Source organism: Ursus maritimus, unplaced genomic scaffold, assembly GCF_017311325.1.
Source record: "Ursus maritimus isolate PB19 unplaced genomic scaffold, ASM1731132v1 scaffold_29, whole genome shotgun sequence".
NCBI classification, from domain to species: domain Eukaryota; kingdom Metazoa; phylum Chordata; class Mammalia; order Carnivora; family Ursidae; genus Ursus; species Ursus maritimus.
The window spans coordinates 10,742,652-10,757,704 of NW_024425452.1; the positions used below are offsets into that span (position 1 = coordinate 10,742,652).

Sequence of the window (15,053 nt, forward strand, 5' to 3'; positions counted from 1 at the left end):
CTCCAGACAGAAGACCTCTCCTCAGTGGATACACAGATTATGGACCCAGCAGCAGCCAGTGACCACATCATAGATGTGCTGGGCCTGATGTAATGCCTTACCCTGCCACTGTCACCAGCCTCCCAACTGCCTGAAGGCTTGCTCCACCCAAGAGCTGCCCATTGAAACACAGCTCCTAGGGAGTGATGATTTGGTGTTAGGAGGCTGTCAGTCACTGATGGATGGAGAAGGTGTGCTCTATTCACTCACAAGGACAAGCTTTATGGCCTTAAGGCTTTCCCCATTTCTTTTTGGATAGGGGGTAAGAGAGTGCCTGCATCTCCCCTAGGGCAAAAATGACTTACCTGCAATACATGGGAATTATGGCTGGATCCTGGGCAGCCAACAAATGCTTGGCTGAAATGAAGATCAAGACCAGCCACAGCTTAAAGAATTACTGAAAAGTACTGTACTGATGCCTGTTTGGGGTAGTTCTTTTCCTACCCTTTGGGGCAGGACACCTCGATATGTGTGCCTCCAGTAGCCCCAGCACACATCAGGAAGCCATATTTGGTCCAGAACTTCTCCATGACCTCCTCCAGGTCAGGCTGGTTTTCCTGGAGGTGCCGAAAGGTAGCACAGATGGCATCTACAACCTTGTGGACGGCCCACCCAGCACTAGATCTGCCCACTTCAAAGAGCTCAGCTACACAGCCTGGAGGCACCAGGGAGGCCAGCAGAGACATTCCAATGGCTACTTTCTGAGGCATGGAGGAAGGTAGTTTCCTGTGGGAGGCTTCTCTTTGAAGATTTGGGACCAAGTTTTTGCAGACACAGTAAAATGTCTCCTGAAACATCTAGAAGGCGCCTCCATCTGCAAAGGCTAAGTCTGTCTGCTTGGAGTTCCTGCCAAAGATGGGATTGTGTAGGGAGAGCCCCAGTCCTGTGTACTCTTCTTCCAAGGGACTAGGACACGGCAGGCATCTGTGGCTTTCTGAACAGAAGTGGATGACTGTGTGGATTCTCCAGGTATGGAGGACGACCTCATTCAGGTGGACCTGGGCCAGGACAGCCTTCTTGTCAGCCCCTTCACTCTCAGCCACAAGCATGGCAACAATGGCTCCCATTTGCAGGGTGGCTTGTATAACAAGTTAGGGCACCCACTGGCCTGGATTCATGGAGCATGCTTTAGCTGAGTTAGGTAGAGTGATATGTAGGTGTGTATGCCTTTCCTAATGATGGTCAATGAAATTCTTATCCCCCAAGTAGGTGTGGGCACCAGGAAACTCAGGGTTGAGTTAGCTGATGAATATCAGGCCTGCCATTATGAACTGGATGTAATGAATGTAATTTCATCTGTGTAACCACACATCAGCAACTTCTGTTCATTTCCTTGCAGATTGAGCCAGCAATACAGGAGCCAGGATAAAAGAACTCAGAGCAAATGAGACTAGGTTCTTCGTGTGGCTATCGGTTTGCCTTCTTTTCTTCACAGACAGACTTCTTCTTAATGACCCCTCCTGGAGGACTTTTCCTTTCTCTTGGCCTTCTGAATCTCTTCACAAAGCAAACACATTGGTGAAATTCTACAGGAAGTCCCCTCCCACACACAAAAATCAAGGGTTACCCTGAAAATACAAAAGACTTCACCAGTTTTACTTGCCCTGATCATCAGGCGCTCCCACCAGGAAGCACGTGAAGAGCTGATTAGTTAATATTCTGGAGGGCAAGACGATAAGATCGTTTGCAATCTCGGGCACCTGGCTTTTAGCTAAAAATTTCATCCTGGATTTCAACTTCTTTATTATGAAGAAGGATCTGCTTCACAGAAGCACAGAAAAAGATCAATTATTCCTTAGAGTTTTCAGAATGAACAACTACAAAGCAGAAAAGGCTTCAACATTAGCACTTATAGTTCTAGACCTGAGAGTTCCACATTGCCGAGTCACTCTCAGTGACCCTGAGTTGCCTAATGCTAGAACTGAGAAGCTGCTAAGGACTTCACACACCACTGTAGTGACTTTCCTGATATTTTTTTCCTAATGAAAATCTACTTCTATAACATCATGTGTCCTTTGGGCTGATCTTTTTCTAAGAGCTGGTGGCCATCCTAGGCTGCACTAGGAGTGTTCATATCCTAGCTCCATAGGCTGTGTGAGCCTAGGAAAGTTACCGCCTCTCAGTGTGTCTCAAGTGTTCTCCTAAAGCAAATAGGGCGTACTCACCTAGCCCGAAGGTCCCTTGCTGCTCTAACATCCTTGGGCTAATTTAAAAGGCCAGATTCCATAAGATGTCAGCGAAGATGGCTGAAACTGCATCTCAGAGCTTGTTTCTAAGAAAGTCTAATAAATATAATGTAGTAAACATTATTAATTCAGCAATGCATTCCACAAATATTTATTGAGACTTATTATGTGCTAGGAATTCCAACAGGCACAGGGGATTACATTTCACCTAGGTTATTAGATCAGCAGCTTAGAAAAAATGCAGTGATTACTCATCCCTTTCTAGGTGGCTGTCTGTAAATGGAAAGTCTGTGTTTGCTATTGGTGGCTAATTCTTGACTTGGGCAAGACTGAACATTCTGGCACTTGCGCCTTTATGACTTAGATGAATCCTTACATGTAGTAATTAAACCTATCTTCTATCTGGGTGGGAAGGAGTTTATTAGTTACTGTCACAACCTTGGGGCTCACTGTAATCTCATGTTAATAGTATATTCCCTGTCCACCTGTCTGCAAAATTGCTCTCTTACTAAACTTTCTGGCATCTTCTACTTGGAAATGACAGCTTAGCCAGCCCCCACTGATCAAGAGGAAATGTGAGTTTCTATTCTGCCTTCTCTGCCTTACCATTTCCTTTGATATAAGACATCTTCACAATCAGTCTTTAGTAATTCCTCCTCCTAACATGTTAAAAACTGAGTGCCTAGTGAGTTTGCTTCCTCCTTAGTTATATTAACTCAGCTCACCATCTTAGAGATTGGGGCTTTTCACAAATCATATAAACTTCCCCTTAGCAGTCATGGACTGGACCCACTGGACCCCATGAGGAGAGACAGAGGCAAGAGGAGTTTTCAGCTGATTTTCTCTACATCCCATTGCCTACCTTTGAGCAAGTCCTTCTGTTGCTAATAAGTTGCTATTAATTGGTTGGTGGGAAGTGGAAAGGAAGAAAACTGAGTGCTCACAACGCCCTTCCTCCCCCAGCAACACACCCCTTAAAAAAAAAAAAAAAGACGGTACATGGATGAGGACAGTTTAAGAACTTTCTTTTTCCCATTCCGGTTTGAAGCTTTTATCAGACACTGCCCCCAGATCACTTTCACTAACTGCTCTACTCTGTCCCTTTTCCCAAGGTTTGCTCTCCCTCTCCGCCAGCACCGCCCCTGTTACCGCCTCCAGGCAATCTCTAGAGGAAAGGGGGTTTGTTAAATCTGAAAACCTTGCAGCGCAGATGCAACGAACCGAGGACTGATCAGACTCTCTGTTTCACCTCAGAGCAGGGATCTGTTCACCCAACCTGAACTTCGGCTTCCGGGCGGAGGCAGGTGAGAACGCACCGAAACCAGCCCTGGCCGAGGGCACGGGCAACCGGGGGCCGCCGAGGGGTCCAGCCCCAGTCCGCGCTCATCATGCAGCCCTGCTGGCGGGACAGTCCGAAGAACCTACGCGCAGCCGGACCCGGCGCCCGCGGGAGGTGGAGCCCGGAATCCGGGCCGGGCGCGTCTCACCGTCGCCGCCGCCGCGCAGGCCTCCAGCTTGCGCTCGCGCTCCGCCCGCCATCTGCCCCCTCCTCCCTCGCTCTTTTCGGCCTCTCCCTCCTCCCCGTTTCCTCCAAGCCGCTTTCAAAGTGTATATTGCCAACTTACGGAAAAGTTTCAAAAGTAGTGGGAGGGACTCCTGTCTGCCATTTACTGAAAAGCCCCAATTGCCTTCTGCCGGATTGGCCACGCTTTAACTAAGGTGGGAAGATGTTCTCTCTCAGGCCTCCGAAAGGATCTCGAAGGATCCCTCCCAGCCGTCTGTTGTCTGTCGAAGGGCCTGCCTTTTAAAGGGATGGAAAACTGACTTTGAAGTTAAAGCGTATTCAACGCAAAAACCCTCCAGCGGAGGTAACAGGTGGTTGCGAGGTGTTATTCTTACCAGAGACCTGGGCCTTGCTACTGCTAATACTTGCAGTGAGTGAATTTACCAGACTTCTCCCAGGCAAACTCTTAGCTGGCAGCAGATCCTTGCCACAAAGGAGAGTTGGTAAGCAGGGACAGGTGCGCCGCGGGGGGTGACCACCTGAATTGGATTCTGCAGTTTGGGAACTTGGCTCTCAGAACGAAAAAGAGAGGCAAGAGTGAGAGAAGAGAGAAAGAAATTTAAAAACCCTCAAAATAAAAACAAAAAAAACTCAAAACAAAACCTAGAAGCTCCGGCTTCCTCCTTCCGCTCTCTGTAGTAAAGACTCAGGCCAGTGATTACAGAACAAGGCTCACAGAAGTTGGCTCTCTGGTGGAAGAAGCTGGCCACCGGAGATTTTGACTGATAGAGAAATAAATGCTTAAATTCAACCTGTAACAAGATCTTACTCTGGCTCCCTCAGCATGGTTCTAATCCCTGAGCTTCTACAAATAGCTCTGTGGCTTCCAGAGTCCCTTTTCCCCTCTGACTGGGGAGGATGTTTGCTCCCCTATTGCTGACCACTCTCAAAAGCCAACCTCATGTCCGGTGGGCCGACTCCTGCTCCTCAGGCTGGTTTGGTTTTGTTTTTACATTAGTTGCTAACATTAAAATACTAGGAGATTTCTCATAAAAATCTGGATTTCGATCTTTATTAAAAAAAAAGATTCATACACACCATCAACACTGGACCTAAATTTTGCACATATCAACAAAAGACAGTTACTAGATACAGTCTTTACCAAGCCAGATTCACACATTGCTACCTGCCAGGTGCCACTGGGTATTTGAGTGTGGGCCTGTGCTCTACTCCAGGTCTAAGCCCAGGTTACAATCCTTCCCAGGAGGTCAATGCTCATTTCTCCACTTAGTCTACTCTTGTACTTCATAGCGCCACTCTGGGGCCTTGGTCTGCCTCTCCCAAGCATGAGGAAATTTTCTAGGAAGCCAAGTCGAAGCCCTCAATTGATATAAAACCTACGGAAACTGACCAGAAAAGGAAGTGAGTTTAGCCTGCAAAATTAAATTACTTCATCAACATAAATAAAAAAGAGCTGATAAAAGACTATTGAAAGACTTAGGAAAGGATGTGGTCATGATTAACACCGGGATCCTGTACTTCTTGCTTTCCCTCTAAGTTCCATAACTTATAACTGTTTATTGAAAATAATAACAGCTATTATTGAATGCTTACTGTACACAAGGCAACCCGACGAGGTTCGTACTGTTATTATTCCCATTTTGTGAATGAGGAAGCCGAGGCTTACAGAGGTCAGGTTATTTCCATGGGTCACAAAGCTAGTGAGCTGGTGGAGGTGGGATTTGAACCCAGGGTTTGATCAAGAGTGGGAGCACTAGTGTCTTGGAACACCTTGAAGTGAGGGGCTGAGTCTGCCGTTTTGTAGCTCTCCAGAGAGACACAGAGGCTCACAAACTATTGAATGACAGAAATAAGGAAGGAAGGGAGAGAGGGAGGAAGAAAGAAAGAAAGAACAAAAGAAAGAAAGAAAAAATCAATAGCCCAAAATTTTTATTTTTCATGGAAACAATGAAATTGAAAAAAATAGATTTTAACTTGTTATGAATCCGTTTATCTATCCTCCAGTCTGTACATTTCTAACTTGCTCATTAGAATGTGCAAAATGCATTGTCTAAATAAAAACATAGCCATCTTTTACCTTTATCACAATGGGAAGCAAGGTTTATCTAGAATAATTTCTTCTCACTGAAAACTCGCTGGCACCTAGTAATTATTTCCTTCCTTTTTTATATGTTCCCAACTTGCCCTTCAAGAACTTTGCCCAGGACTGGCATCTACGGTTTGCAGAATCAACTCTCTTCCCCTTTTCACAAATTGGAACAGTGTGTACCCATCCACAGCCTTTGGCACCCCTCCCTGGCTCCCCAGTCCCTGAACAACAGCCAGCAGTCTTCTCATATATAAATTCTCTTGGTCCCCCAAACAGAATTTGTTCAACCTTGGAGACATAAGCCCCTTCAAAGCCAGGCGTTCTCTTACAATATCCCATTCATTTTGTGCTCCAGTGTCTTCCTACCGATATTTGTATTATGAATGTTCAACTTCACGAAGGTCAGAGCAGGAAAGCTGGTGTTCTGAGATGGAAACCAGGAAATCCTGGATGCAAATCCAGATTCTGTTACTCTCTGGCAGTCTGATCTTAGGCTAAGTTATCCAAGTCCTTGAGCGTCAGTTTGTACCTCTGTAAAATAGAAATGACAATGGCTACTCTTATTAGGTGGTCAGATCGTAAAGAAGATTGAAAGGCTTTGTAAGAGTGCTGAGACAACTGATTGAGAATCACAACAATGGAGATGAGATGAATAGAGCTGCCTCCTCTCAGCTGTGTGGATGTGTGGGACTCCGGAGTTGGAAGGTACTAGAGAAGCTGCACAGTCCTGCCTTACACTCACTAGAACTGGTACTCGTGAACAGTGCCTTTCAGCGTTCCAAGGCTTCTCTCTGTCCCGCGTTACCCGCACAGCTCCCGCTCCTGAGCCACGCACCTGTGCCTTCCATGCTCCATCCAGAGCTTCACAAGGCCTATTCTCTGTGCCAGGCACTCTAAACACACAGTCCCCTAATTCTCACCACAACCCTATATCGTATGCACTCTTATCTTCACTTTACAGCTGTGGAAACTGAGATGTTAAGTAACTGGTCCAAGGCTACACAGGTAATAAATGGGATTCAGCCAGGTCTGTCTGGATCTGAAGCCCCTGCTCTTTTCTGCATGATTACACTGCCTTAAAAAAAAAAAAAAACAAACAGAATTGTGCTTATTTTTCTCAAGTCTCAGCTCATCCCTTTGCTTCTCTTGTAGGTGTACCCTTCTGCTAATGGACTGAAATTATGTCACTCGAAATTCCCATGTTAAAGCCCACCCCACCCACCCTGGTCCTAAATGGGGTCGGAGCCCTTGGGAGATACTCGGGGTTAGATAAGGTTGCGAGAGAGGAGCACTCATGATGGGATTAGTGCCCTTATAAGAAGAGGCCCAAGAAGGCTTGTTCTCCACCCCCTCCCTGCCCCCATGCCCACAAAGAGGAGGTCATGTGAGCACACCTCTCAGGGTCAAAGGAGAGGCCTCAGAACCACACCTACCTTGTGGGCACCGTCATCCTAAACTTCCAGTCTCCAGGACTGAGAAATAAATGTCTGTTGTGTAAGCCACCCAGTCAATGGTGTTATGTCTGGCAGTCTGAACAAAGACGTTGTGTTTGCATCTATGCTTTCCCTTCCCCACTTGGTTTTTTCCAAATCTGACCTCAATGAGCTTGCATTTCAACCTGCACAGTGTCTCCGGCTCTCAGCTTCCTGACACCCCCATTGTTCATTGTATTCTCAGTGTTGGGTTTTTGACAGCTCTCTCACCTTCTGGAGACATCTTTTTGTTCAGTGTCTCAGGCCAGGTAATCAGACCTACAGTTTTTTCCTGAATGGTTTGATGTTGCCTTCATAAAATCTGACTGTGTCTGTCCTTGGATACTCCGAAATTTTAAAAAGACATGGTTACTTCTTACCAACACTCCTAGTGCTTTCAATTGACCCACTAGTGTCTGCTTTGGGGTCCAAGTTAGGCCCAGACTAGCAGTGCCCTCTTACTTCCTGTTTCCTAGGAGCTGCAGTACTGGCCAGGCAAATCAGCAGCTTACCAGGTAGAGCGTGTGAGCCTTCCTGCTCTGCTGGCTTCTCCGTTCCCTCATCTTTTCCATCTCAAATCCCTGTGCATTTGTTTTCTTTCTACCCAGTTCAGCCCTTGATTACAGGCTGTACCCTGCATAATCAAAATTAATATGTGTATTTTTAAGTGTCCACAAATTTAACATCAAGAAAAAGAATTAACTGCAACGCAACTCTACTCTTAGGTGGTAACCTATAAACAATGTATGATGTAAACTGTGGGTCCATTTGAGTATGTTTGGAATAATGTGGGGGTAGCAGGGCCTCTGCGAATAAGAGTGCCTGGAACCTACCAGAGTCTTAAAACAGCTCTGCTTGATCATGCATTATTTCAAACTTATTCTAATTCCCTCTGTAAACTCTTGATATCTTAGTAAGAATGTAAATCAGTGAAGCAGTCAAATCCATCGATGTGTTGGTCTATCTACTATGTATTAAACACTGTGCCCGGTACTCAGGGTGGGAGTGAAGGGTAATATATAAAAGACAAAATGAAGTCCCTGGGCTTAAGGAGTTCAAGGTCTAGGTGGCGAAAAAGGGCTTCATCTTTCCCAACTTTCCTTTGCCTCCCCTGGCTTCTTTCACTTCCTCAAATTCACTGAGCAACTTCTTTCCTTCCTACTTCAGGGCTTTTGTAGATAACTGCTCTTTAGAATACTCTTCCTGCCACCCTTCCTGCTGCCTAATCCGTTCTTCAGGATCTGTTTGAATGTCACTTCTTGGAGACCTTCCCTGACCGCACCCTGCCCCCACCCTCTACACCCTCTAATTTAGGCCCCTCTGTTATTCATAATTTTCTAGGGGTTTTTTTGTTTTTGTTTTGCCTCTGCAGCACTTATCACTTGAAAATACTTACATTTATTTATTTATTTATTTACTTACTTACAGTTTATCTTGCCTCATTCTTTTATAAGTTCTAGGAGGGTAGAAACCAGGTCTATTTTGTTCACAGTTATATATCTAGTGTCAATCACATTGTAGGGCAGACAACAGTGTTCATTAAGTATTTGCTTAATAACTGAGAGAAGAGCACACACTCCTAAAATAGATAAATAGCAGTGTGAAAAATGCCTAGAATTAAAAGGAAATCACAATACTCTATATGATACAGCAGTGGTGCATACATGTTATTATACATTTGTACAACCCATGGAATGTACAACATCAAGCGTGAACCCTAATGTAAATTATGGACTTGGGGTGATTATGATGTGTCAACATAGGTTCATCAATTGTAACACATGTGCCACTCTGGTGGGGGTTGTTGATATTGAGGGCAGCTATGCATATGTGAGGGCAGAGGATATATGGGAAATTCCTGTACCTTCTGCTCAGGTGTTCTGTGAATCTAAAACTGTCCTCAAAAAATTAAAATCTTCTCTAAAAGAGGGAAATTGGAAAAAAGATATGGACCTGTAAGGAAGCAGTTGAGTAGAGAGAGGAGGGATAGGATTTGATTAATGGAGAAGGGGACTGAGCATTGAGTTGGGAGAGCAGCATGAAGAGCACCCTGGTTGTCAAGATAGGTTTGCTGGTCTCAGAATAGTTGAAACGCTAGCTTGATGGCCTGATTCCTGCTTGAAAATGGTGGAAGACCAAATTAGACAGTACGCTCAGACCATACTGTGGAGGGCCTTGAAAGCTGTTCTACGAGTGACAGGGAGCCATTGACAGTAGTGGTGAGACATGAGGGAAGCGTTGGAGGTGAACTGTGGGGTAGATGGTAAACTGGGCATAGAATAGAGACAGGGTTCAGGAAGATGGACCACCAGACCCTTGCAGTTATCCATGGATGAGATTCTAAAGGCTTTTTGAAAGCAGGGATCCTGTTTTTCATTCTTTTATATCCATCCCTACACCCTATTAAATTCTAAATATTCAAGTTTGAACCATAGATGAGAAAACAGAGATAATCTGACATGAATGCACTAAATAATCTTTAACTGGAAGGAAAAAACCTGTGAACACACAAGCATACATTTCCTTCAAAACTTCAAGTTGAACCATGAGTTTATTTTGTTCTATTTTTTAACATTGAGTATCTGGGGTAATTACAGCATGAGTTTGCCTTTTTTTCTCTCTAAATTATTTGATCTCCACGCATAGGTGGAGAATGGGGGCACAGAGGGAGAGTACCAGAACTATATTTTGTGTTTCTTTTCCAGATAGCACTGTCACTGGCCTTATATCTGCCTACTGAGCACTAATCACTAATTATAGAGGCTCTGACTGCCACTGGATTTACCCCTGGCCTCTGTGACTGGGCATCTCCATATATTGCCTCATCCTGTTTCGTTCCTTAAAAGTTTCTCTTTGAAATAGAACTCCTATGGGGAGAGGAAAATGCTTACTCCGTGTGAAACATAAACATAAAACTGGTATGAAAATGACCTTGAGTTAAAAGAGAATGTACAATATGAATGTCTGTGCATTGTTAAAAATAACAACGTCTGTATTTTTTGACATGGAAGAAATTCTTGTAATAAGAGAGACCCACATGTCCATTCTCCCCTTAATCCATATTGTACACCCCTCAGTGATCAGCTGGTCATATGTCCCTTTGGGACAAAGACTCCATTTACTGCCATCTCTTCCAGCTAAGTGTTCATGTGTGTCTAAGTTCTTTATATGCCTATTGTAATATCTTTTATTGAGGGTATCTTGTCTTTTATATCATCTTTCTTTCTAGAAGATCAAAGTTTTTATACATTTTCAAAAATCTTTTTCATTAATTAAAATTTCAATATCCATAGTGTTCAAGGTATTATAATATTTTCATTCCTAAAGGATGTTACAGCTGTTTTAAAAAACAATAACTTTCCAACTTACCCAAGGACATTTTTTTTCTTTTCTTTTCTTTTTTTTTAAGATTTATATATTTACTTGAGAGAGATTGAGAGCAAGAGCATGCATGCACGGTGGAAGGGTGACTGGAGCAGAGGGAGGGAGAGAATCTCAAGCCAACTCCACAATGAGCACCAGGCCCGTGGGGCTCAGTCTCATGACCCTGAGATCATGACCTGAGCTGAAACCAAGAGATGGACACTCAACCAACTGAGCCACCCAGGTGCCCAGACATTTTCTTTCTTATTTTAATACATGTAAGTTTCTTTGAAAGAAAATAGAATAATGGAGAAAGAAGCAAGCAGTCTAATTTCATTTTTAAATGTGAAATAATTTTCCTGGTAATTATTTGCAAGAAAGATATTTAGATTACCCATTTAACACTTAAATCTAATTTAGGGTTAATAATGTGTAATTAACACTACTCACATTTTATAAGAGATAACTGATGTATGAGAAGTATATATTAGAGCTCTCTGTAGTGAGCAAAAAGAAGTCAATTCTGGCTAATTTAAATACAAAATAAATTTATTTATTTTAATTTTTTATTTTTTTGTTTGAATACAGTTAACATACAATGTTACATTAGTTTCAGGCATATAACATAGTGATTCAACATCTATCCATTATGCTGTACGCACCACAAGTGTAGCTCCCATCTGTCACCATACGACACTATTACAATATCATTGACTATATCCCTGTGCTGTGCCTTTCATTCCCTAACTGGAAGCCTGTATTTCCCACTCCCCTTCACCCATTTTGCCCATGTCCCCACAGCACTCCTCTAAATGGATTTTTTTTAAAGATTTTATTTACTTGAGAGAGAGAGAGAGCATGAGCAGTGGGGAAGGGCAGAGGAAGAGGAAGAAGTGGGCTCCCCACTGAGCAGGGGGCCTAATGCAGGGCTCAATGTGGCACTTGATCCCAGGACCCCAAGATCATGACATGAGCCAAGACAGATGCTTAACCGACTGAGCCACCCAGGTGCCCGTGGATTTAAAGTATTGGGAAGGTCATAGAATCTTCCAGGGTGTGAAAACTGGACTTGGAGGCCACATTGCAGAACTGACATCCCTGATGAGGTTCAGATTTGGTTGCCTTCTAAGTGAAACCAGCTAGAGGAAATGAAATATCCTGCATGGGCAAGGGCACAATTTGGTGACCTTGGCATGATTTTGAGAGATAAAGGCATACTTGGCTATAAAAATGGGATACTATGGCCTTAAGGTTTAAATTAAGTTTACATGAGGGGCGCCTGGGTGGCTCGGTCATTAAGCATCTGCGTTCAGCTCAGGACGTGATCCCAGCATTCTGGGATCAAGCCCCGCATCGGGCTCCCCGATCCGCTGGGAGCCTGCTTCTTCCTCTCCCACTCCCCCTGCTTGTGTTCACTCTCTCACTGGCTGTCTCTCTCGCTCTCTGTCAAATAAATAAATAAAATATTTAAAAATTAATGAATTAATTAATAAGTTTACATGATACATATGATGACTGCTGTTCCTAACTTAACTCAAGCACAAGAACATCTACCATCTCATAAATCTTACAAAATTGAGTCCACAGGACATTGGAAATAATGCATATATTCTATCTGTTGTATTACAAATACAGATTAAAATGCTCAATATTGAACAGTCACCTGATTTATTTGTGCATATTGAAGGCTCAAAAAGTTGCCCCCCCCCAAATTCTCTCAGTTATTGAAGCCACCATTAAGAACTTAAGAGGGTTAAAATGGGTTATTGGCAACAGTTCAGGCATAAGGCAAGGAACCAGTCCTGGCAGTCTGATTAAGGAGTTTGCAATACAAAACAGCTCATGAATTCTCCTCTGACCGGAGCAGAAAGCACCTTTGTCCCCTCTGCAGATGGTTGTTCTAAGTCAGCAAGATGTCTCACTTTGATTGGTTTCAGGGTTAGAGAGACAGGGTGAGAAATAGGCAGGGTCTTTAGTATACCCACCAAGAATGCCGGCCCCACCCGGAAGTGTGCTTTGACTGTTACTTGATGCTTGTGAAAGAGGAGATGCCTCACTGATGCATGATCTCACTACTGTTTTTGTGGTCGTTTTGTTTTGTTTTGTGGTTTGTTTTTTGGTTTTGGGGGGTTTTTTTGCCTAAAAAATAAATATTTGTTATTTCAAAATGTCTGTGGGTCGGGAGCGCAGAAGAAGCTTAGCTGGTGGTTCTGGTTTAAAATCTGTCATGGGGTTGCTGTCAAGCTATTGCCTAGAGCTGTTGCCATCAGAAGACTTGAGTTGGGTTGAAAGATCTGCTCTCAAGGTGACCTGCTCATATGGATAGCAAATGGGTGCTGGCTATAGGCAAGGGGTGTCAGCTGCTCACCACATGGGCCTCTTCATAACACTGCTTATTTTTTTAACTGAGGTATAATTGACATACGTAATGTTCTATTAGTTTCAGGTGTACAACATAATGATTCAATATTTGTATACATTGCCAAACGATCACCACAGTAAGTCTCGTTAACACCCATCAGCACACATAGTCACAAATTTTTTTTTCTTATGATGAGAGCTTTTAAGATCCACTCTCTTAGCAACTTTGAAATATGCAGTACCGGATTTACTGTAGTCACCATACTGTACATTACATCCCTACTCAGTACTTTTAAGACAAGAAGAGAGAACAGTAATAATAATATAACTTTCTAACACTTAATGAGCAGACACTATACGTGCCTGGGATTGTGCCAAGCACTTAGATGCTTTACATCCTTTCATCCCTGTGGGAATTCTGGGTGGAAGGCACTGCCATGTCTCCATTTCACAAGTGAGGATGCTGAAGATCTGAAACGTTGTGCAACTTCTTCAAGGACAAGCACGTAATAGTGAGAAGTAGCCTGGTCTAGAATCCAATCTGTGATGGCAAAGCCAGGGTACCCAACTCCCGTGCCACACACTGTGCCCTTCCCATGGGATCCTGGCCTTTCTTTCCTTCTTAGCACTTTTCTTGATGTCTCTCAACATCATCCACTCCCCTTCACATCTCTCTCTTACTTGCCACTTAGTTCCATGGCAGTGCCCTGGGAGTGTAAATATTAGAATGACTCCCTGGTGAGCCTCTGTGTTCTTACTGGAACCTCACAGAATCAGCCACAGAATAATGAAATTATCAAACTAAAGAGAACTCTATGCATCTTCTGCTCCATCCACTCTGAATTTGTGTCTCCTAAGTGGCATATGCCACTAGTAGAACTGCTTAGCGCAGCATTACCCCCACAGGCTCAGGACCAGAGCTGTTGCCTCCACCACACCAGAAGGAGACTCATCCAGACTAGAAACTTCACCAACCCCAAGCCATATCGGGAATCCATTTCCTTGCTTATCTGGCAGAGTGCTCTCCTCTGGCCTCAGCTTGGGTTTACACTTCCCTCTGGGCCCTCAGTCCCTGTGTGCATTGCTCCAGCCCTGAGTTCTGGCTGAGAAAGTGTCTTCCTTCTAAGCTCCTGAGATTCCCTACCTGATTCAGGCAATTCTGCACTAACCCTATCCTTTCCTATTTTCTCTTTTGAGAGCAAGAAAGTCTCCCAACACTCCAGAGAAGGCCCACCCTCTTTCCTGACCCTTTCTAGTGACCCACCAGTTCTTGTTCAGGCTTATTCTAGCCAACATAAAGCAAACCGCAAGGTAGAAGAGTGAGGAAAGGGCCTCAACTGAGCCTCTAGAGGTATGCAAGCCACCAGAGTGGACACCATCTTCCCAGGGAACTTTTTCAAAATAATTTTACTGAGGCATTGTGCATACTAAGAATACAATCTAGCGATTTTTAAAGTAAATGTATCAAATAGTGTAAACCATCAGCATAAACACACTTTGGAACATTTTTATCATCCCAATAAGATCCTTCATGCAAATTTGTTGTTAATTCTCTGCTCCCCACCCTGGGGAACCACATAGATAATTTCTGTCTCTATGGCTTGGTTCTTTACAGATATTTCATATAAATGGAATCATATACCATGTGGTTCCTTGTGTCTGCCTTCTTTCACTGAGCATAAGTTCTTTGAGATTCATCTGTAATTTGATCCTTTTTAATGCTGAGTAGTTTTTTCATTGTATGGATATTCCATGGTTTATCCATTCACAAACTTTGATGAACATTTAGGTAGTTTTTAATTTGGAGCTATTAGGAATAATGCTTCTATAAATATTTATGTGTAAGTCTTTGTGTGGACCACTGGAACTCTTTTCAGACTCAACAGGCCTGTCTTTGCATTTTGTCCCCAGTCCTAACCATTAAATTCCTATATTTCTTTTAGAAATGCTCCTCTAGCCATTGGTTCACCTGGGGAACAGCAAAGACTCAAAGTTCCTGGGCCAACCAGTGATCACAT

General features: G+C 43.6%; 1 long non-coding RNA gene across 2 annotated transcripts in view; it reads left to right on the top strand.

Moving 5' to 3' along the window:
• Nucleotides 1-15,053, top strand: part of LOC103664008 — a 38,151-nt gene that overhangs the window by 19,623 nt on the left and 3,475 nt on the right. For both annotated transcript variants that reach the window (XR_568902.2, XR_568903.2), the window contains 2 exons: nucleotides 3,338-6,544; nucleotides 10,721-10,918. This is a non-coding gene — a long non-coding RNA (uncharacterized LOC103664008). The remainder of the gene's footprint in view (nucleotides 1-3,337; nucleotides 6,545-10,720; nucleotides 10,919-15,053) is intronic.